Genomic DNA, 21,010 nt, shown 5'->3' with positions numbered 1-21,010 from the left:
TATGATCAGGTTGCTCAGAGGTTACTTTCTGTAAAACTCCTGTTTTGTCCACATTGCTAAGAATCCTCATGTCCTCACTCCTTAAGTCTGAATAGCTCGTGGAAGATTTTACCTTCTTCATCAGTTCCTCTGTACAATAAACAAGTGCAGGGTTTTGTCCGTACTGCTGCTAAGTGGATGGCATTTCCTTACTACTCTTCGCGCACACTGATCATTCTTTCCTAAACCCTAGTTCCGGACTGGGGCAGGTGATCCTTCCTTCGTGGTTCCAGTCAAGTGCCTGCGAAGAAATTCCTTATATGTCTCAATTCAAGTGGTCCTCTATTTCCTCAGTGAGAATAGATACATATATAAAACTTTTCCAAACTCTTCGTGTGTGTCTTTGACTTAGTATCTCTGTCATCCCTGAAGCCACTTTTCTTTCTAGTCATTGAGCACTGTTTTATAGAGGCATGATCCACCACTTCTGTGATCTGTCTCTGTAAAACTTATCCCCAGCCACGGATACCCATAAGGAACTGTAAGAAGCAGTTTTCCTCCTTGGTCTTGTAAGTGTGTGTCTCGGAGCACCACGACGTTGACACTTTATAGTGTTGTTTTAAGTAATTTTTAAAGCCTTGTTTATGACACTGGTGACTGAGATAGTATTTCTCCCTGGAATAATTATTAAATCTGTATTACATCTGAGTTTTTTTTTTTTTTTTTTTTTTTTGCTCAAAATGAAGAATTTAAAAGAATGCTCCATGCTAAGAGACTTTCTGCAGACTTTGGCTCTAAGATGGTACCTTAATTTCTGAAGGACAATTTTTGGAGACGCCTCACCTTACATTAAGAATATGCAGTCATCTCGATCTTAGTGAATCGGGCTTGTCATAACATGGCTTCAGATTTCTCATTGGTAGTACCTGGAGCCCTCGAAGTATAGTTAAAATAAGCCATACTTCACAAAGGGCTGTTCTGAAATTAATCACCTCTGTCCTGTACATTATTTTTTAAAGTCAATGTTTATTTGTTAGCATGTGGGAGAGACTTAAATCTGGAGTTGCCCAGGTGATCTGGGATAGATAGAGGTAGGCAGAGAACCCAAGACCCTAGACCCCAGGCAATGGTTTGGTCATTTTGCCCACATTTTTCAGCTCTTTGGAGATCATTTCATTTGTTTTCTTCAAATAACCTTTTTCCCTGCTGAGAAGGTGCTTTTCATTAGAGCTGTTAGAATTCTTTTGTCCTGCTGGCTGCCCGGGTTCTCTGGGAATCCCACAAAGATTTGAGAGAATCCATGGGATTCCGACCTAAACCCATGAAGTACTTGGTCTACCATAAACACAAATTAACTTTCCATCATTTTGTTCTGTTTAAATCACTTACATTTCGAGTACTCTCTAATGTATGCTATCATCTAAGTCAGCTTTTAAAGGGAACTTTTTAAAATAAGCATCACTGAATACCTATATGTAAACCATGTTCTTAGATTTCCTCAATCCTGGTCAGATATGGCTAAATCATTCATACTATTACATCAGTTGCTCTGGAGAACTATGGCAAGTCTAAGACCCGTGATGAAGGCTGGCTTGCACAGTAGCTAGCTGCCTTCCATCTTAATATCTGATGAGCCCAGTCATGTTGGCTGTGTTTAATCGATCCATTTCCTACCTCCTCTCTCAGCCGAGAGGTCAAATGCAACATAAAAGGACAGGGAATCTGAGCACTTCCAGTGTTTTGAGGTATAGGAATCTCCTATGAAGTGGCAGACCTTTGAGAAATAGTATTATGAGCTGTTCTGTGTTTGCTGTGGCTTTGGAAAACCTTTGGATTCTTCTACTGAAAATCTGTTTAAAAAAAAAAAATCTTTTTAATGAAACAGTGTGAGTCACAAAGCAGCCACTCCTTCTCATAATAGCATTTCTCACCAGGGGAATTTTTGGTAGCTGTTAGGGGAGGGATTTGAGTAGGTTGTGGATGATAAATCCCTTGGCGGAACCTAACCAGAGGCTGCCATATCAGAACTCTGGTGCTTTCCATGCTGACAGCAAACCCTGAATTCAAAGTGCAGGACAGCAGAATAGAAGGGGGGTGGGGGGAGGCCTGTGCTTAGTGAATTGCCTCAGTAGCATGACCAATGAGATTCAACACTCAAACACAGTTCGTTAAAACACCATTGTAGTTGTAATAGGATCATGAAACAGGCCTTGGGTCAGAGGGCCGAGGCCATTTAGAGGGAAAGCATCACATTTCTGGATTAAGCGATGGCTGGGGAGCTAACGATGAGAATTTAAAAGCCGCGAGTGTGCCTTCTTTTTCCATATTGTGAAGTGGTGGCATAGCGCTTGGCGCTGGACGGGGGACTGACTGCCTCGCAGGGAGGATTCATCCAAGGTCATCTGTACTCTCAAGATTTTAGGTCTAATAAAGCACTTCCGGGTGACACCCAAAGAGAACACATCCCCCCATCAGTCTCTTTGTAGGATGGTGAGAAAGGAAATGTTAAGCGATACTAAGAGTTTAGAACAAGCCAGGATCATGATATTAACATCCACAGTATGTGTCCTCGACCTCTCCGCCTGCCCAAACCTGAGTTTTCACTGTGGCCAATCAGCGACGTACAGTTCTCCGTCCTCGTGTGTCTGAAGCACAGTCTTATGTAAGCTACAGACAAAGTCTGAAAGTTTATGACAACCGTGTTAAGATTTGCTTGCCTTCAGAAAGTCGTCGCTGTCTCCACTCCCCGTTTCCTGGCTTTGTACTTTTCTTCAAAGTCTCTTAGCATTTCCAAGTCTCCAGAGCTCAATAAAGAGGAACAGGAAGTCGGCGTTTGATGCCTAAGAGCCAGCAATAACTAATAAAAAGGCACTATCACAGAAATGGGGGGGCGGGTTTCAGGGCCTTGAAGGTGTCAGGCCTGTAGGAATATAGAGACGTCCTCCAAAGATGACTTTAATCAGCTCTTTCAAACAAGGCAAAAGCAATAAGAACCTCTGTTCTAAGAGGTCGAATTTTCTTAGGTTCTATAGTAGAGGTTTAACATTTTTAACTGATGGCATAATTGCAAAGTTATCTATTGCCTGAGGAGTTTACAACACATAAGGAAAAAATGATTATCACTTTTACAAAAAAAGCAGGAATTATTTCCCTACTTCTCTTCCGTGAGGGGGCCTCAGGATATGTTCTGTCTTGGGATCCAGGCTGGAGCCCGACCCTTTCTTTCCTTCTCCATTCACTTTTATTTGTCGAACTCTAAAGTTTCAGTGCTGCGATTGCAAAATGGGAAAGTCACAGGGGTTTGTGCTATTTCAATTTTGGTTTCACTTGCACGTTTCAGGAAATCAAATAGTGCTGTGACTTCGAATAGAAGCTCCGGTCCTTGGAATCTTTTCAAAAAAAGGAATTGTTTTAGGCATTCAAAAGAGGAAAATGTACTTCACAAGCAGATTATTAATAACCTTTTATTAATAAATAAAACATTACAGATTTAATTGTATGTACCCTGCCCAATTTTCATTTTCCTCTTTCCCTCCCCAAAGGTAACCACTGCCCTGACTATCCAAAACAATTACATTTATGTAAACTCTATCATAATGTCTCTATTCTTTTCATGTCGGCATATGTATATACTCAAAATGGATCTATAACTGCTTATTGTTCTAACACTGATTTTCGCTGCTGTACTCTGTTGTGTGAATATACGGCAGATATCACCGTCTGTGGGTCCCTCGTCTTCTTATCGTCGGCTATTAAAATTATTTTCAGTTGCTTTGAGAATTTTTTCTGTTGCCTGGCATACTTGAATGAGAATTTTTCTAGAGTGTATCCTTAGTTGTGAAGTAGCTGAGTCCTAGGGTGTGTGTGTGTGTGTGTGTGTGTGTATAACCATTTTTATAATTAAAAATATTCAGTTACAGTTGGCATATATTATATTAGTTTTAGGTATACAACACAGTGATTAGCCATTTATATAACTTAAGATTTGATCACTCTGAGAAATCTAATGCCCATCTGACACCACACATATTTATTACAATATTATTGACTTTATTCTTCATGTTATACTTTACATCTCCATGACTATTTTGTAACTACCAATTTGTACTTTTTAACCCCTTCCCCTTTTTTACTCATTCTCACAAGACCCTCCCATCTGGCAGTCATCAAAATGTTCTTGGCATCTATGAGTTTGTTTCTCTTTTGTTTATTTATTTCATTCTTTAGATTCCACATGCAAGTGAAATCATGGCATTTGTCTTTCTGTGACTTACTCCACACAGCACAATACCTCTAAGTCCATTCGTATTGTTGCAGATGACAAGAGTTCATTCTTTTTTTTATGGCTGGGTAATATTTCCTAGGTACCACCTCTTTATCCATTCATCCATTGATGGACACCCAGGTTGCCTCCATATCTTGGCTATTGTAAATAGTGCTGCAGTGAACACATGAATTCACACATCAAATTAGTGTTTCGGGTTTCTTTGGATAAATACCCAGAAATGGGATTACTGGGACCTTCTTTGTCTCTTGTTACAGCCTTTGTTTTACTATTTTGTCCGGTATATTGCTACCCCAGCTTTCATTTGTTTTTGTTTGTTTGTTTGTTTGTTTCACGAAATATCTTTTTTCATCTCTTTACTTTGTGTTTTTCAATCTAATGTGAGTCTCTGTAGGCCATTTATGTGAGGGTTTTATTATCCATTCAGCTTCCCTATGTCTTTTGATCAGAGCATTTAATCCATTTACATTTAAAGTAATTGTTGATATGTGGTTATTGCCATTTTATTCATATTTTTTATTATTTTTTTCTTCTTAAAGAAGTCCCTTTGCCATTTCTGGTAATACTGGTTTGGTGTTGATGAACTTGTAGCTTTTTCTGGCCTGGGAAGCTCTTTATCTGTCCTTAGATTCTGGGTAGAGTAATCTTGGTTGTAGGTCCTTGATTTTCATCACTTTCGTTGTTTTGTGCCCATCCCTCTGGACTGCAAAGTTTCTGTTGAGAAATCAGCTGACCGTCTTATGGGAGCTCCCTTACAGGTAACTTAACTACTCTTCTCTTGCTGCTTTTAAGATTATCTTTGTCTTTAACCTTTGGCATTTTAGTTGTGATGTGTCTTGGTGTGGGCTTCTTTGGGTTCATTTTGTTTGAGACTCTGGTACTTTCTGGACTTGTGTGTTTTCTTCACCAGGTTAGGGAGGTTTTCAGTCATTATATCTTGAAATAGGTTTTTAATTCCTTGCGCTATCTCTTCTCTTTCTGCTATCCCTATGATATGAAGGTTGATATACTTGATATTGTCCCAGAGGCCCCTTAAACTGTCCTCATTTTTTGGATCTTTTTTTCTCGTTGCTGTTCTGATTGGGTGTCTTCTGCTACCTTATCTTCTAAATCACCGATGCCTTCCTCTGCTTCATCTAATCTACTGTTGATTCCTCCTAAGGTAGTTATTGTAGTCTTCATTTCTGACTGGTTCTTTTAATGTTTTCTCTTTGTTAAAGTTCTCGCTGAGTTCATCTACTCTTCCCCTAACGTAATTGAGCATCCTTATGACAAGCGTTTTGAACTCTGCAACTAGTAGATTGTTCATCTCCATTTTGGTTAGTTCTTCTGAAGCGTTGTTCTGTTCTTTCATTTGGAGCATATTTCTTCATCTCACCATTTTGGCTGCCTCTCTGTGTTTGTTTCTGTGTATTAGGTAGGGCTCCTAAGTCTCCTGGTCTTAGTAGAGAGGCCTTATGTAGTAGATGTGCTGTGTGTCTCAAGGGTACGGTTATCCCTGCTCACCTGAGCCGGGTGCTCCATGTATGTCCCTTGTTTGGATTTTGTGTGCACTTCTTGGTTGCTGTTTGCATGTCAGTGGGAGGGATTGACTTTTGGGCTGATTGGTTGTGAGGACTGGGCTGGTGACCATAATGGAAAAGTACGGGTCAACAGATGCTGCTTGTTTAGGTTATGGGAACTTTTGAGAGATTTTAAGGTCTGTAGCAAGAGTCAGGACTCTGCTGTTTGTATGGAAATAGGTTGGATGGGCCCACAAGTTAGATAGGGAGTTGGGGTGGGGGTGGGATTGGGGTCTCAGGGAATCCCCAGGGCTGGGCAAGCAGAGTTAGCAAGGTTGATAGAAACTCAGATATGGCTGTTGCCTGTATTTGCATACTGGGAGGGGCAAAGGCGGACAAAGAAACAATGGATTCTGCCAGCACCGCTGTCTGGGAGAAAACTGCCCCTCCAACCCTGGGCCTGAAGCCAGACAATTCCCTTCCTCTGCATAAGTCCACAGCACCTTTCATGCTGCTGCCCCAACTCTGGAGCTCAGAGTGAATCAGTCCATCAGCGAGTAAGTTTGTGTGTGGGCCCTTTAAGAGGACTGCCCGGGACTCCAGGTGCCCTCTTTCTCACTCAGCCACAATCTCCGCTGGTTTTCACAGCCAGAAGTTGTAGAGACTTCTTTGGCCAGCACTGGAACCCTGGGCAGGGACCTCTCACTATTCCAGAGGGATCTCCACAGACCAGCATATCCCTCCTGATTTCCAACCACCACACACCACTGTGGGACCAGCCTGTTCCACGTCTCCTCCCCTCCTACGAGTCTCAAGGTGGCCCCCTCTGTATGTCCTTACTTGCAGAACTTCTGTTCAAATAGACTTCAAACAATTCTCATTCTTAGTTGTTCTGTAGTTTAGTAGAAATTTTGATGATGTGTTTGTGAGAGGAGGCAAGCACAGCACTTACATACGCCACCCTCTTGATAGGATATCAACCCCACTAATTCAACTCTTAATTAAATATCATGCAGTAGATCTTCAGTGTGCTTGTACCAATTTACACTCTCCAAATAGCATATTTTCACTTGTTCCGAGTCCTCGCCCAAGTATTTTCCTTTTTCCATATGAATAACAACTCTCCCAGCAGCACCTGAGGAACAGTAAGGTCTTTTCCTGCCGATTTATTTGCAAAGCCACTTCTTTTACATCCCAGGTTTCTTTCCAGGCATGGATTTGTTCCTGGGCTTTTCCTTCTGTTCCATTGGTCGTTTGTCCATTCTTGTGCTAATACTTTCTTAATTACTGTAGTTTTGTCTTGCTGCGTGGAAGGGCAAATCCTTTCATCTTGTTGTTTATTTTTCAAAGCTCTGTTGTCTAAATGAAACTTTCTAGGAGACAAATAAGGGAATCCAGATAGAATCAACAAAATGAAGTACAAAATACCAGGAACTGCTCTGTTTATAGCTGGCATTCTTAATGACAGGACATCTGGCAAACCGACCCTAATGGGCAGTTTCAAGTTTTTTCCCCTAATATATTGCACAAACAAAACATTTTCCTATGTCTTTGAATTGCAAACAGCAGAATAAACAGTTTTGTATGTTAGAGACAACAACAATAAAAACAACAAAAACTGGTTAGCTATTTTTGGCGCTTTTTGCTTCCACATAAATTTTAGGAACAGCTTTGTCAACTTCTATAGGGGGAAAAAAAAACTTAGGGTATTTATTGGAATTACATTGAATTTCTCAATCTCCATCTATATAAAATCGAGTCTACCTATGAACCTGATAGGAATGGAGTTACAGATATAAGAGTAGAATTTTTTTAATGTTTTTAAAAACTTTAAAGTAATTTCAGGTTTACAGAAAAGTTGCAAAATTTGTACAAATATTGAGTATTGATCACTTAGAATCCTCAAATGTTATTAGAAAGACATAGTAATTGAACGTTCATTTATTTAGTTCTTAACTCTGCAAAGCAGCTTAAGGTCTTAAATGAAGTTTCCGAAGTCTGATCTGAGGAATCTACATTGTCCTGCTCCTGGGAATGGGAAAGCTACACGATTTTAAAAGTGATATGGTGTCCGATGAGGTAGCGAGGCATAAGACTGAGATCTACTACTTTCATCAGAGTTGGCTTGCATCCTTATGTGAACTAAAGTATAAAGTAGATTCAGCCCCAACCCCAGCTTCCAAAGTTTGTGCTCTGATACTTTCTGTTGAAAGAGTGGCTTCTTGCCCTTTAATTGAGGTTCTTCTCACAGCTGTAGGCTGGAGTGCTCAGGTCAAGTTGGCCTCCATATGACGTGAGAATGTAGACTTGGCTTGACTGAGTGAGAGGTGGTGTCATGGGAGGAACGGGATACCCACCTCTTAGGAGAGGCAATGTTGGTTAGTGGTTAAGGTTGCAGGCTCAGAGCCAGACTGCCTTAGATTTGGATCCCAGTGTTGCCGATTTTTAGTTTTGGAACCTTGGGCAAGTGATTTGATCTTGTGCTTTAATTGCTTTACCTCTAATATGAGGCTAATCATAATTATATCTATTATATGGGAGTGTCTTATGAATTAAATGACTTTATAGGCATAGCCACATCACTCAAAACAATGCCCAGCAGATAGTAAGTGATCAGTAAGTGTAGCCTTCTTATTATTTAATGTCTTTGATGAAAGCCTTTTAATTTTATTAAAGATCTTGAATCCCTTTTGTTAGATTTATCACTAGGTACCTTACAGTTTTTTGGTTATTACTGTAAATAGCTGTCAGAAATTTTTTTATAATAGTTTTAGCTCTCTTGTTTTTTCTGCACAATTGTTGGACCCTTTAGGTCTAATAGTTTTAATGGGCAAACATCTGCAGAGAAAATCCAAGAGAATCAAATCTGCGAGAAATGACCGTTTTCTTTTGGGTTCATCAACCTACGTGTCACTTCTCTTTCTTTAAGATTGCTGACTAGTTCCTCCGGTAAAACATGGATATGAAATTATAATCGTGGGCATCTTTGTTTTCCTTCTATTGAAGGGAATGCTTCTTGCATGGGAACTGTTGTGAATGTTTTTGGTAGTTATTTTTAATTCTCTTCTGTTAATCTGTTAAATTAAGTATCGTGAATGGCTATTTTATCAAAAATTTCCTTCGCATTGGTTCAGATGGTCTTTCTCCTTTCCTTTGTTAGTGAAGTGAATTATGTTAAGAGATTTTGTAATGTTCAACGACCCTCATATTTTTTTAAAAAAATAAACCCTACTTAGTTGTGATGTATTTTTTTATACATCGCTAGATTTAATATGTTAATATTCTACCTGGGATTTCTATATATACGTTATGAAATGCCATTCAAAATTTTATTTTCATGCCGCCTTTCTTTTGTTATTAAAATTAATGTAGCCCTTTAAGAGGAGTTTAGGAATAGATAGATGTTCATTCTTTTCTGGCATATTAGAATTCTGGCTGCAAACAGATGGCACACTCAGGTAATCGAATCGAACTTAATTGAGGAGACAGTTTACAAAGGTGTGGGCAAGATTAAAGGAGCTAATAGTGGATGGGTGAAGCACCCGGAGACTGGCCACAGGGGGAACTGTTACCACTCCGAGAACTGGAGTTCACAGCGAGAGAACCTGGTGAGAACTGTGTGTAGTGGTCCCAGGAGATGTCCCACACAACGGCAGACTTACACAGAAAAATGAGACCACTGCCGTACCATGCAAGGCACAGAGAGAGCCAAGTAATGGGTGCCCCAACCTCTCCGCCATCTTGTCCTCCAGTCTCCAGCTGTTGCTTCCCATTGGCCAAACCCAGCAGAAGTTTAGGAGGCAAGGGAACCGTATTCAGACTCGTTTGCCTGTGGAACACAGAGCAGAGAGGAAAATGGATCTGGGGGAAATGGATAGAGAGACACAGGAAATATCTGTACTTGAATGCTTGGTAGAACTTGCTTGTAAAATTCCCCTGTAAAACTGTCTGGGCCTGTGACTTTTTTTTCTGTGAGTAGATTTTTATCTAATGATTCGAGTTTGTCAATGTTATTGGTCTATGTAGGTTTTCTATTATGTCCCCATTTTCATTTCTAATACTATTTGTATGCTTTCTTTTTATTCTCGATTACCAGTATTCTAGTTGATTATGTATTCCCCTAGATCAAGCTTCTCAGTTGTGTTGTCCAAATCTTTCATATCTTAAACTAAATTTTGACATCCTTGATCTACCCAATTCCTGAAAGAATTGTTAAAATCTCTCTATGACTGTGGATTTGCTAACTTCTTTTTATAATTTTGTCAACTTTTGCTGTATGTAATATGAAGTCCTCTTAAGTGCATAGTTATTTGGAATTACTTATATCTTCTTGGAGAGAGCATCTTTATCCCTAATGGTACTTTCCCTTGGTCTATTTTGTTTGATATCAAAGCCAGCTTTCTTTTTGTAATTATATGCGTGGTATCTTTTCCTATCCTTTTACTTTCAATCCCTGTCTTGAAATCTTTGATGTGTCTCCTGTAAATGACAGTTGGATTTTTTTTCTATCCTAATCTGAGACTTCCTTTTAATTGGCAAGTTTAATCGATTTTAAAAGTGCCGTGATTATAGTTATATCTTATTTTAATATCCTATTATATAACATATTGTTTAATACCTTGTTCTGTGCTATTTACAGTGTGTTTTGTTTGCATTTTTCTCCTCTCCTGACTTGTATTTGATAGTGTGGGTTTTCTTTACCCTATTCCTTCATTCTTATTTCCCTTCACTCCCCACCATCTGGAAGCTTTCACTCCTTTTAGAGGCTACTCTTAAATTTTTTGACCCACATACTTGAATAAAATCTAAAGTTAAATCAGTATCACTGCTCTCTTCCCAAATAATATAAGAACCCACAGTTCATCTTACACATTTCTTCAGTTCAGTATTGTAATTCCACTGTTGTCATACCCTAGAATTAGTCGTTGGTATTCTTATTTGGTAAAGTCTGCTTGTTGGGGTTCCCCTACCTGCTTACCTAATTCTTCGCCTTCTGTTCCTTCTTTTATGTACTTCATTCATCCTTCTGAGTTAAATTTCCTTCTTCCCAGAGGTAGGCCTTTGAATTTTTTTTTTTTTTGATCAATGAGAATCTATTAATGTTAAAGCCTTTTTTTGCTTGTCTAAAAGTATTTTTTATTTATCATAAATTGAATGGTTATTTAGCTGGATTTAAAAATCTGGATTGGGAGGTTTTTTTTTTTTTTTCCAGCAATTGCGTAATGTTCTTTTCCATTATCTTCTGGCTTCTAACATTGCAATCGAGAAGTCTGCTTCTCAACTCTTAGAGTCAATCTGTTTTTTTCTCCTAGCTGCTTTTTTATCTTTTTGTAGTGTTCTGCAACTTTACTGTTATGTGTTTAGGGTTTGATTTATTTATCCTGGTTACTATTTGTCCTTGAATCTGAGATTTCATGTCTTTCAAAGCATCTGAGAAATTCTCAGCCATTTCTCTCTTCAAATTTTGCCAATCTTTTATTTTCCCATCTTTACTTTTGGAAATCCAGGAAGTCATACATTAGACATCCTTATTCTAGCCTTCATATTTCTTAAACTCTTTTGTAGTTTCCAACTCTTTATCTCTGTATGCTGCACTCTGGATAATTTCTTATCTCTACCTTTCAGTACTAATTTTTTCTTCACCTGCTTTTTAGGCTATCCATTGAATTTTACATTACATTGAACTACATTTTAAATTGCTTGGAATAACTTGCAGGGTGTTTGTTTATTGCCTTCCATTGTATAAAAACAAACAAAAATGAGTAAATCACTTTGTCTCCAGGGTTCTAGTTTTCCCCTTCAGGAAAGTAAAATGGGGTTGACTGGTTGCTTTCTTTTCCCGTCCTGGTCAAAAATTCCATGAAGCTGTATCACGGGCATTGTACTGTTGAGCAAACAAGCTCTATGAACAGGGAGACAGGAAGCTGGAAACCCATCATCATTTTGTTCTCTACTCTCAAAGGAAGATCAGCTCCTGAGTCATGTAGGGAAACCTTTCAGCACTGTACCTCTTGGGAGCTCACAGCTGTGGCAAGGACTCGTTTCTATGGCAACAGAAGGCTTAACTCTTCCTCTGTACTCAGGATGTGCAGAGAGAAGTTACAGGATAAACTTTTAGAGCCTTCCAATTTCTTGAGAGACTGAATTTATTCTCTTAGTCTAGACAGCACTGTCCAACACAGTAGCCACTAGCCACATGTGGCTATTTAAATTACAATTAATTAAAACTTAAAATTTAACGTCTGAGTCACACAAGCCATGTTTCAGGTACTTAATAGCCACAAATTGCTAGTGACTGCTATAATTAGCACATATATAGAACATTTCTGTCATTGCAGAAAGTTCTATTGGATAGTATTGTTCTAAACTCTTCCACAGTATTCTTACAGTACATGGAGAATTGGTAAATGTGTAGTTTCAGAAAAGGGATCAAGTGAACCCATTGATACCCAGAATCTGTAAGGCTCTCTTTAGAGTAACTGCCATTCTATACCACCTATGTGTAGGAAGAATTCAGAGAGGTTGGTGCGGAGGGAGGAGGGGAAGCCAGTTAAGTAGAAAGGTGACCCTCAGATGTTGAATAAACTTTGGGGAAGATGAAGAAAAGCTACTGCATAGGTATATTGATTTTATACAGTTGGGATTAAACTGAGAATAGGGAGGATGGATTTGCAAGGTGACTGGAGAAAACCAGCCCAAGGTTTTATACTTAAAATTTGACTCAGGTTGGAAATCCCTTGTAATGAAATCATCTTTCTCCACCCTCTTAAATTGCCATCTCATTCTCCTTGGAGTTGCTGTAGAACAGTTAAAGATTCTCAGGAAGCAAAGAGATATCTTCTTCCTTCCCCCTCCCCCCAACATACACCACTCCCACACCTTCTTCAAATATAGCAACATTTCACAGTGACTGGACTCCAGACAGAGCAAGATAGGAAGAATGTGGGTCATACCAGCCCTATCCCAACAGGCTGAGCAGAGGCAAGAGCCACTGACCCTGACCTTGTTTTTGTCCATAGCAAACATTGCTAAAACTTCACTCTTTATTGTGGAGCTCTACATGGACTCAGAATCCTTTTTAACATAGTGCTTCGGGTGCCCACAGCCCATACGAACTAGCTGGAGTTGGCATGTGTAAGTAACTAAACCAGTTTTCTGTCCTTTGCTTTGAGGCTTGGAGTTTGCTGTTCAGAGAAGGGACAATGTTTTTGTTGACTGCAGAGCATCTAACATGAGTTAGTTGAGAAAGTTTTAAAAAGTCTCTTAAATATTTATAGCCAATGTACAGAGTAGGTACCTAAGTAAAAGTTGTTCAGTGAAAATACACATGAAAAAGGTTGGTATTTTGTGGGATAAAGATAAAGGTATTTTGTATTGGGAATGGGTTTAATACTAAGTTTATTCTGATGATTTTTCAAAAAGTTGGCAGAAGTAGCTTGGAGTTGACTTTCTGGAAAAAATTAACCTGAAAGGAAAAAGATGGCTCGTAAGATGACTAAGGGGTTTAGAAAGAATTCAGAGGCAGCACTGGTAGAAGGAAAAGGAAGAACTTGCAAAAGAAAAAAAATGTCTACCACAGGCAAAGGGATTGGAGAGAAGAAACTAATAGATGCTCTGCAGAAACAGAAAAGTAAACATCTTTGTGGTTTCTCAATCAGTGGGGCTTTTTTTTGTTTTTTGTTTTTTGTTTTTTTTGCAAACTTGGAAGCATGGGTTTTTCCCCCTTCATCATAAAAATAGAATATTCGTTATGAAGATTTCAAACACAAATGTAGAAAGCAAATGTGTCCCATGATGTCTTTGGTATACATTCCTCCCCATTTTTGCCCCTGTGGATGCATGGATATATAGAGAACTAGAAATCACATAAAGCTTATATCATTTCACAACTGTTTCTTACTTTTCCATGTCATTCCATGTGCACATGTGGATTTTATGTTGTTTCGGTTTTTGTTTCTGTTGTAATTTCCAGAGACTTACTATACCCGGAAGTGGAACCTAGTCACAGCAAATTTTCCCCTCCACCCCCACCCTCAGCCATTGTGCCTGTTTGGTCAAGGTCATGATGTAATAGGTTATTTATTGTCCACAAAGTTTGCCCAGAAATGCTTTTACCCATTTACCTTTTTGCTAGAGAGACCGTATTTACTATTTGGTCAGAACTTCTCTGTAAGTTGTTGTGACCATACCCCAGGGAGACATCACAAAGCCCCTCCTATAAATTTAGTCTGTTCTCACAGAGCAATTAAGTGGTCAACTAGAAGGAACCCAGTGCTCAGTCCTGACTGCCGAGGACACCGGTAAATGAATCACACCAGGCAGTAGGATTCCCAGGAGCCCATCGTCTCACTCTGTCTTCGGTTCTGAAGCAGTATGTCTAACTTGTTCCAGAGTTCACTGCTGCTCCCCACTTTTCTTTCCGATGAGTGGTCTCTTCTGTCATAGTAGACTTAGAGAGTGGAAGAAATTTTATCTTGGATGCACTATCTGAGCCGCCCTAAAAGAAAATACCAGGCAAGGGCTGGAGGTGGAGACACTTCAAGCCAGGCCTGTAAGAGGTAGCTAATCATGGCTCTGCCCTCAGCCAAGGGCAAACAGAAAGTCAGACGGGCAGCAGACTGGTGGGGCCTGCAGCAATCCACTGGGACCTGAACACCTGTCTGGGATTATATCCCACCGAGATGTTTCTCCTGGGCTCAATTCTGACAGCCCCATGGTCTGAGTAGCTGTTAAGTGACAGGCAGTCTGATTCTCCTGCCTCCTCCAGTGACCTATAGAGTAATAAAATGACCAGTAATGAAGCATCTTCTTCAAAGCGTAAAAGAAGTCTACTAGCTTGTTCTTAAATGGATATGTGAACATACCCAGACCTAAATAAGGCAAAGCACCCTTTCCTAAGGTGTCTTTTAAAGATGTTGCTATTTCATGCTACTGTCTGAGGCCAACTGTGGGGGCAGGAAGTAAGAGTGCTGGTACAGAAGTTGGAAATTGAGTTTAGAATGAAGTTGAACCCATTGCCCAAGAGCAAGGTGGTGGTTTTACAGAGTTCCTGTGAGCTCACAGCCCTTCCGAGTGGCACGTGGCCTTTCTCCCAGGCCCCCAGCAAGTGGAGGAACAGAAGCAGAACGGGGAAAGTACTTGGACAGATTCAGTAATGACTTGAGCCTCAGCCAGTCTTAACACTTGAGTCTTTGAACTCTTCCCTCTTGAAATTGTTGCTTTTATAACTGTGTTTGTTGGTTATTGCATCTTTTAAAAATAAGAAACATGCACGATCTTAAACAGTAGTCTGTAAGAACGGTATTACTTTACTAAGTGCCAGGCACAGCTTTAAATGCTTCTCATACATTAAGTCTTAATCCTCACCCTGCGAGGGGGTCTCTGTTATCACCATTTTACAGACGAGGAAACTAAGCCCTCGTGCTTGGGGAACTTGCCCAACATTACATAGCCAGGAAGTGATGTGGCTCTAAAAAAATGGTATATTGTTATGAAATTGTCATGAGTTTGGCCATCACAAATTAAAATCAGGGGAATCTTTCAGCCCCACGACCTTCTCAAAGGCTGTAGTTCATAACAACGGTGGAGAAATAAGACACATTTTCTAACATGTCAGCCATTAGGATTGCTACCCATCGCTGCGTTTTTCTGCTCTTTATCATAAACCAATCCTCTCAACAATCTTTGATTCCAACAGGTCCAATAGTCCTATTGATCCTGTTTTTTTCCCCCCTCCCTGTCCCTCACCCGTCACACCCTTTCCTCCTTAAATAACTTAAATTCCAAAGTCAGTCATAGTCACTGCCTCATGTAATACACGCTCATTTCCCTTCCCCCCTTTTGCTTTGTCACCCTAAACCACAGCTCTGGGTAAATCCAGGACTCTGCCTGCTCTGTGGGTGTCCTGGGCTGGAGGAAACATCCGGCATGTTCTCTGGCCTCACTCTTAATTCACGGTCACTGTCCTCAAGCAGGTCCATAATGCCCAGGAATCCTGCTGTGTTTCCGTAGCTCCTTCATTCTCCCACCTTCCTAGAGGACTTGTCCATACCTTCTCTCTCCTCGACTCCCCTCTCAGCCTCGGCTGCTGACCTCACTTCCTGTTTCATCGAGAAATCAAGTTATTGGCACTCACCACTCCATTGAGTTGAATCTCCACGGTTTTCCTTTCCTGTATCTGGTTGGTCTAAGTTGTCCATGCCCTAGCAAGGACCCAGGCCTCCACCGGTGCGCTAGATTTTATTCCTGCTTGCTGAGTCAAGAGCGTTTCTCGAGCCTTCTTCCTTTCTCCTAAACGCTGCTTCCCTAGTGGCCCATTCTTTACGGCATGCGAACCGTTGCTGTTTCTTCCATCTTGAAAACAGCAGCGACAAATTCTTTCGGTTTTGCTTCTCTCCAGGTGTTACCCCATTTATCTGTTTCCTGTTATAGCAAACTTCTCGAGAGAATTCTCTTTTCTTGACTTGTCTCTTCGAACCCTCTCCAGTCAGGTATTTGCCCATACTACTCAGTTGAAACTGCTCTTACCAAGGTCACTGAGGACCCTTGTGTTGCTAAATCCAAGGGTCCCTTCTCAGTTCTCAATTGGGGAAAGCCAGCCGCATTTGACATTTTGGTCTCCTGGAAACGTTTTCTCTCCTTGCTTCTAAAACACCACTCGCCTGATTTTCTTCCTACCTTTCTCCTTAATCTTATCTCCTTTGCAGATTCCTCCTCATTGCTCTACTGCTAATGTTACTGCTAATGTCGAAAGGCAGGGAGGCCTAGTCCTAGTCACTGTTGAGTGAGAGCAGCCTTGGTGAAGTCTTTGAGGCTGGTGGTTATAGGTACTGTGTATATATACTGATGACTCTAGAATTTACCTCTCCACTCAACTGTTCCCTTGACCTTTTTCACTACGAGATATAATTCACACACCATACAATTCACCCATTAAAATGAACAAATTAGTGGATTTTAGAGTATTAAGAGTTGTACAACTATCACCACGTTGAATTTTAGGACATTTTCATTACCCCAAAAAGAAACCCCGTGACTATTAGCAGTAATTCTATTTCCCTCAACATACTTCAACTCTAGATTACTCCTAATTACTTTCTAGCTGTATAAACTTACCTGTTCTGGACATTTCGTAGAAATGGAATCATTACGTGTGGCTTTTTGTGTCTGATTTCTTTCACAGCATAATGTTTTCAAGGTTCACTCGTATTATAGCATGTATAGTACTTCATTCCATTTTACAGCTGAATAATATTTCATTGTGGAGGTATCACATTTTGTCATTCATCAGTTGATGTACGTTTGGGTCATTTCCACTTTTTGGCCATTGAGAACAACATTGCTGTGGACATTCCCGTGTGGGTTTTTGTGTGGGCATGTGTTTGCATTTCGTCTGGGCATATTACCTTGCAGTGAAATTGCGGGGTCTTATGGTACCTGTGTTTGGTCTTTTTGAGGAACTGCGGACTGGTTACCAAAGAAACTGCTCCATTTTCCATTCCCACCCGCAGCGTACAACGGTTCTGGTTTCACCCCATCATCTCCAATACTTCTTATCTGTCTTCTTGAAATTAGCCATCCTAGTAGTTGGGAAGTGGTGTCTAATTGTGGTTTGGATTTGCATATCCCTGAGGATATTGGGCGTCTTTCCATGTGCTGCTTGGCCCTTTGTGTATCTTTTTTGGAGAAATGTCTGTTCAAGTCCTTTGCCAATTTTTTATTTGGATTTTTCTGTTGTTAAGTTGTACGATTTCTTTATATATTTTGGATATGAACTCTTATTATATATATGATTTGCAAAATTTGTCTCCCATTCTGTTGTCTTCATTTTCTTGATAGTGCCCTTTGAGGCACATAGGTTTTAATTTTGATGAAGGCCAGTTTATTTTTTCTTTTATTGCTTACACTTTTGGTGGCATTTAAGAAATATTTAAGAAATAGTTGCCTAATTCAAGGTAATGGAGAGTTACTCCTGTGTTTACTTCTAAGAGCTTTATAGTTTTAATTCTTGCACTCAGGTCTTTGATCCGTTTTGAGTTAATTTTTGTATATAGTATGAGGTAAGGTTCCAACTACATTCTTTGGCGTGGGGATATCTCGATGTCCCAGCACCATTTATTGAAAACACAATTCTTTCTCGATTGAATGATCTTGGTACCCTTGTCGAAAATCGCTTGAGCATATGGTTTATTTCTGTACTGACAGACAGTATGCCGAAACTGTCTTGATTACTGTAGTTCTGTGGTAAATTTTGAAATCAGGAAGTATGTCTTCAGCTTCATTCTTTTTCAAGATTGTTTTGGCTATTTGAGGTTGCTTGCAGTTTCATTTGCATTTTAGGATCAGCTTACCTACCTGCTTCTGTGAAAAAGGCAGTTGTACAGCCTTGCCTTTTCTTTCAAAGTTCATTTTTCCTCTTGATTGTTTCAGCGCCAAATGTCAAAGACTATCTTTCCCTTATTGAATTGCCATGGAACCTTTATAGAAACCCTACTAACCATAGACTGTATTCTGCTCTGTATGTCTGTCCTTATGATTATTGTGGTGTTACAGTAAGTCTTGGAATCAGATATTGTAAATCCTCTACTTTATTCTTTTTAATAATTGTTCAGGGTCTTCTCAATCCTTTGCATGTCAGTGTACATTTCAAAATAAGCTTGTAAATGTCTAGGAAAAAACCTACAGGAATTTTTATTGGGACTTAGTGAAATTTATGAATAAGTCTGAGGAGAGTTAACAACTTAATACTGCAACTTCCAATCTATGAAAGTGGTATTTCTTTAATCTTTTAAGTGAACTTTAATCTCTCTCAGCATTCTTTTGTAGTTTTAGAATAAAGGCCTTGTATGCATTTTTAGACATTTATCTCTAAGTACAGTATTCCGTGGTTTTGAAAACATTATTTTAAATTTATTGTGGTAAAGTACACGTAACACTTACCATCTTAACCACTTTTAAGTTCCGTAGTGTTTAGTATATTCACTTTGTTGTGTGACCAATCGCCCGAACTTTTTTATCCTGTAAAACCCAAACTCTTTACCCATTAACGGTTTCCGTTTCCCTCTCCCTTAGCCCTTGGCAACCGCCATTATACTTTCTGTTTCTGTGAGTTAGCCTACTCTTGCTACCTACCTCATATAAGTAAAATCATATAGTGTTTGTCTTTTTATAACTGGCTTATTTTACTTAATATAATATCTTCAAGGTTCATGTGTGCTGTAGCAAGCGCCAGAGTTTTTTCCCTTTTTAAGGCTGTTTAATAATCCGTTACATGTAATATACCACGTTTTGATTATCTTTTCCTCCACTGATGGACGTCTGAGTTGCTTCATCCTTTGGCTATTGTGAATAATGCTGCTTTGAATATGGGTGTGCAAATATCTCCTCAAGATTTTGCTTTCAGTTCCTTTGCATATATACCCGTAAATGGTCCTGCTGGATCATATGATAATTCTATTTTTAAGTTTTTGAAGAACTGTTATAGTGTTTTACATAGTGGCTGTACTAGTTGACATCGCCGCCAACAGTATACAAGGGTTCTCTTTTCTCCACATCGTCACCAACATTTGTTATCTCTTCTCATTTGGATACTAGACATCCTAACAGGTGTGAGGTGCTATCTCATTGCAGTTCCCTAAGTGGTTAGTGATGTCGAGCATCTTTTCATGTGCTTGCTGGCTATTTGGATATCTACTTTGGAGAAATGTTTGTTCAAGGCCTCTGTCTATTTATAGATAGATAGATAGATAGATAGATAGATAGATAGATAGATAGATAGATAGTTAGTTAGTTAGTTTGGAGAAATGTTTGTTAAAGTCCTCTGTGTGTGTGTGTGTGTGTGTGTATGTATATGTATATATATATATATATATATATATATATATATATATATATATATGACAGACAGACAGACCGACAAACATATATGTTCAGGGTAGCAAAGCTGTAGACCCTCCGTCCATTTTTAAATTGGGGTATTTATTTTTTTGTTATTGTCTTGTTGAAATGTAGAAGTTCTTTGTATATTCTGGATGTCGACCCCTAATCAGATACGTGATTTGCAAGTATTTTCTCTCACTCCATTGGCTTGTTTTTACGTTCTGTTATGCCCTTTGGTGCATAGAAGTTTCTAATTTCGATGTGGTTCAATTTATCTGTTTTTACTTTTGTCGCTTGTGCTTTTGGTATCATATTTGTCAATGGTGTTTTTAAAACCTTTTTCCTATAGTTTGTTGGTAGTCTGTTTAAACAAAATTTACTTTTGTATAATGATCTTTTATCTTAAGGTCTTGTTAAATTGACTTATTAGTTTTAGTAGCTTTCGTGTAGTTCACAGAACTTTCCACACGTAATTACATTAGTTGATAATTGAGACAGCTTGACTTTTCAAATCTGTTTCTTCATTGCACTGGCTAGGATCTCCAGCAGTGTTGAGAGACAGTAAGGTAAACATCCTTGGCTTGCTCCCGACCTTAGTGGAAACACTCAGTCTTCCATTATTCAGTTTGATGCTAGATAAAGGTGTTTCATAAATTTTCCTCTTATTTCCAGTTATCAATGGCAGTTGATTTTTGTCACCATCAATTGAGATGATCATAACTTTTTTTTTTCTCCTTTATTCCTTTAGTATGATGAATGACATTGATTTCAAGGAGTAAACCAATTCAGTTAGTCATGATGAATTATTTTTATATGATATTTACTTCAGTTTGTTAAGGATTTTACTTTTTATATTCATGAGGGGCATCTGTAATTTTCATGTAATATTTTTGTCTTGTTTTGTTATCAGTAATCTTGGCCTGATACATCATTTGGGAAGTGTTTCTTTTCTGTTTCCTGGGAGCTGCTGTATAGTATTTTTTTCTTTCAAGGTTGTTGATAGAATTCACCAGGAAAGCCTTCTGGGCCTGGAGTTTTTTTTGTAGAAGAGTTTAAGCTCCTCCACTTGCCAGCATCCTTCTAAATATGAAGACCGTTTGCCCTGTTTCAACCAAAGCATTCCCTCTCTCTCAAGCAGTAGACTCAAGGACTTATTACCGCTTCCCAACGCCAAAGTAAAGTGTCCACCGGCCAGCTCTCATTTGTGAGTTGAGATCACTAAGACTTGTGTGGCTGCTTTGAGCTTAGAGCTCATCTCTGTCCAGTGTACCTGGGTGATATATGTTTATGTATATATACGTATGTTTAAGTCCCCTGAGTACTATGAACTGAGCCATGTATAATTCATTTCCTTTATTGTGTTTGC

At 39.3% G+C, this 21,010-nt stretch overlaps 1 protein-coding gene and 1 long non-coding RNA gene across 6 annotated transcripts in view; one reads left to right on the top strand and one right to left on the bottom strand.

The window, feature by feature from the left end:
- The window catches only part of ZNRF1 (zinc and ring finger 1), an 87,475-nt gene that overhangs the window by 7,497 nt on the left and 58,968 nt on the right, over nt 1–21,010 (top strand). The gene's annotated exons all lie outside the window — the stretch shown is intronic.
- Nucleotides 13,455–16,111, bottom strand: LOC118611343. Its single transcript, XR_004954219.1, has 2 exons — nt 15,902–16,111; nt 13,455–14,263 (listed from the first exon to the last, which is right to left on the bottom strand). It is a non-coding gene; the product is annotated as an uncharacterized LOC118611343 (long non-coding RNA).

Source organism: Rousettus aegyptiacus, unplaced genomic scaffold, assembly GCF_014176215.1.
Source record: "Rousettus aegyptiacus isolate mRouAeg1 unplaced genomic scaffold, mRouAeg1.p scaffold_m13_p_14, whole genome shotgun sequence".
Lineage (NCBI taxonomy): Eukaryota > Metazoa > Chordata > Mammalia > Chiroptera > Pteropodidae > Rousettus > Rousettus aegyptiacus.
This window is presented reverse-complemented; position numbering and strand designations above follow the sequence as displayed.